Genomic DNA, 3,357 nt, shown 5'->3' with positions numbered 1-3,357 from the left:
TATTGAATTTAGATTTTTTTTTCTGTCTTCACGACACCAGTCCAAATTATGTCATGCTCGCACAGAGGGTGGTCAGAGAAAGTTATGATCACCGGCGTACGAGGATGCAGCAAAATGGAAAATATGCCATTTTGGATTTCTAAATACTGTCCCAGTATGGTTCTGTCTTTTTCTAATTAGCTACATATTACATTTCCCCCTCATTTCATCAACTCTCAAAACAATGTGGCAACACTTTGGCTATTGATGAAAAAATTTCAGGTTGTGTACCTTTGAATCCTCCAGGGATTTCCATCCATGCAAAACTGATGTGGCTTTTGATTCAAACCAAGCTTCAGGTTGTCCAGGTCTACAGAGCTCATAGAGTACATAAAATCCAAACTAAGAAATAAAACCATTACGAGACATTGTCATTCAGCACTTCCAGGCAGCTAAGTGCAGCCAGAGGCACTTTAGCTAGCCAGCAGCGATCTCAGGATTGCTCCCCCACTACCCCATTCTCACCCCCACCTCTCTCTCCCCCCTCTCTCCCCCACTCCCCTCTCTCTGTCTGCCAGGAATGAGGAGGTGTGTGTGTGTGTGTGTGTGTGTGTGTGTGTGTGTGTGTGTGTGTGTGTGTGTGTGTGTGCGTGTGTGCGTGTGCATGTGCATGTGAGAACACAAGATCACAACACAGATGTGGCTACCCTAGCATCGGACCTGGGTTGAACAAGCATGCTTTCTTTCAAAAACTTTATGGGCTTGATTTAAGGGTTAGCACTTTTGGGACTATTATTTTGCCTCCATTATGCCAGGCAAGCTGTCACAGTACTGAACTATGAGAAGTGCAATGAAATAGATGATTTGTTCAATTCAACATTAACATCTGGCATGAAGGGGCACAGAGCAATTCATCACATGAACAATTGGGACTTCTGTCTTTTGACAGGGTTATTTATACACTGTAATCCCAAACAGTTGTACTAGCTCATAAGTAATAAGGTCATAACAGTCAAATGTCGTTATGCAGTTGACCAAACTATAAAGTGTTGAGCTCTGTTGAGATTTATGCCACTTTAATTGAAGAGGGCTCAATATTTTATAGGTAATTTGTGTGGAACGCTCAAAAAGTTTAGGTAGTGTCATGACGTTATCGATGTCATGACGTTCTGGTGGGTGGGTCATCTCTCCCTCAGGAAAGCTGAGTCAGCCATCTTGAATTTGCCTTGATGCGGGGATGTTTGGGCCGCCCGTGTGGATGTGGAACACAGTTTAATTTGTTTTAATTTGTTTGCAATGCGCACTTTTATGCTGCCCGCTTGAAACCACCACCACCTCCGTTTTTATCATTAGTCTTATTGCCCTCGTTTTCTTAAGCGCCATCTTATCATCACCTCTGATTTGGTAAGTAACTCTAATGTTGTTTTTGTTGTTTAAAAAAAAAAAATGAATTTCGATAGTCTTAAATGTGGAACTGGGAATACATTTGTACAATGTGACAGTGAATATTTGTTGTAAATAGTTTAAAAATCCAAGTAATTGTAACTTTAGAAGTTGTTAAATATGTGACAAATACGTTACGTTACTTCATCTTACAACGGTGTAACGTTATCAGCGGGTTTCCTGGATGAACTACATTTCCCATAATGCATGTTTGCCCGGGACATTGACGGTGGAGGAAGGTCCATGAGTTTTCGCTGTTCGCCGGTAATGCAAGTGCGTACTGTGAGTATACTTATTTCAATAAGTGTCTGCCTTACACAGTAAATATTTTACGTTATCGAGCTGTGTGTACGTGTGTGCTAGCGTGAAACGAACAATGCTAAACAACATAATGTGAGTCTGTTATCATGATGCTAACCAGGCCTGTGTTTGTATTTCTTCCTAGGCTCAAGTGTGTGGTTGTGAGATCATCTCGAAATCCTTTTAACAGTTCAGGTAGGATGTATTATGAAATAGTGTTACTAATAATTTGTTTTATTTTATGTGTTTCCACAGTCATTCTTTTGCTATTTCTCTAAATGTTTTTATCTCAACTGTGGGGTCAACAGTTGATCACTTGAACCCTTTATTAATACTTTGTTAAATACAAAGAACAACAACAGAAATAGCAGATCTATAAGCACACAACTTTGATGCTTTGCTTGTTAATAACTAACTTGCTTATCTTTTAACATTTTCATTTTTACTATAATTAGTGTACAATTAATGTTTTTGATAGATTTGGAAACGTTTTATCTATATATTCACATTATTATTTTAAAAATGTTTTTGAACATTAACAAATCATCTTTGTGTGCATGTTGTGTACAGATATCGGACTACAAAGAGTGCTACAGAGAGCCAGCGTTTCACCATCAGACAGGTGCTAATAGGTGAGTTTTGTAAATTGTGTACTAATAAAAAATAAAAATAAAGATTTTCGCCTTGAGTTATTCACAATGTTTAGATTTTTTTTTGCAGCAGAACAGATTTAATCAAATTACTGATGTGTTAACTGGTTGGCATCATTTTTTTATTTTTTTATTTTTTTTAATCAACTTTTGAATAGCCAAAAGTGCAAAACAGGGCTGAAATGGTTTTTTTATTTATTTTTTATTTTTTTTTATTTCACCTTTATTTAACCAGGTAAGCCAGTTGAGAACAGGTTCTCATTTACAACTGCGACCTGGCCAAGATAAAGCAAAGTAGTGCAATAAAAACAACACAGAGTTACATATGGGGTAAAGAAAAAAACATAAAGTCAGAAAATACAACAGAAAATATATATACAGTGTGTGCAAATGTAGCAAGTTATGGAGGTAAGGCAATAAATGGGCTATAGTGCAGAATAATTACAATAGTATTAACACTGGAATGCTAGATGTGCAAGAGATTATGTGCAAATAGAGATACTGGGGTGCAAAAGAGCAAATTAAATAACAATATAGGGATGAGGTAGTTGGGTGGGCTAATTTCAGATGGGCTGTGTACAGGTGCAGTGATCGGTAAGGTGCTCTGACAACTGATGCTTAAAGTTATTGGGGGAGATAAGAGTCTCCAGCTTCAGAGATTTTTGCAATTGTTCCAGTCATTGGCAGCAGAGAACTGGAAGGAATGGCGGCCAAAGGAGGTGTTGGCTTTGGGAATGACCAGTGAGATATACCTGCTGGAGCGCAGACTACGGGTGGGTGCTGCTATGGTGACCAATGAGCTAAGATAGGGCGGGGATTTGCCTAGCAGTGATTTATAGATGGCCTGGAGCCAGTGGGTTTGACGACGAACATGTAGTGAGGACCAGCCAACAAGAGCGTACAGGTCACAGTGGTGGGTAGTGTATGGGGCTTTGGAGACAAAACGGATGGCACTGTGATAGACAACATCCAATTTGCTGAGTAG

The 3,357-nt window shown here is 39.0% G+C and overlaps 1 long non-coding RNA gene across 1 annotated transcript; it reads left to right on the top strand.

Annotated features, from left to right (window-relative positions):
- Positions 1-1,161: 1,161 nt before the first annotated feature.
- On the top strand, positions 1,162-1,948 carry LOC123482443. Its single transcript, XR_006657713.1, has 3 exons — positions 1,162-1,383; positions 1,595-1,704; positions 1,868-1,948. It is a non-coding gene; the product is annotated as an uncharacterized LOC123482443 (long non-coding RNA).
- Positions 1,949-3,357: the final 1,409 nt, after the last annotated feature.

The sequence above is a fragment of the Coregonus clupeaformis genome, chromosome 33 (genome assembly GCF_020615455.1).
Source record: "Coregonus clupeaformis isolate EN_2021a chromosome 33, ASM2061545v1, whole genome shotgun sequence".
NCBI classification, from domain to species: domain Eukaryota; kingdom Metazoa; phylum Chordata; class Actinopteri; order Salmoniformes; family Salmonidae; genus Coregonus; species Coregonus clupeaformis.
Note: the sequence above shows the minus strand (reverse complement) of the source record. Positions and strands in the feature narration are given on the sequence as shown.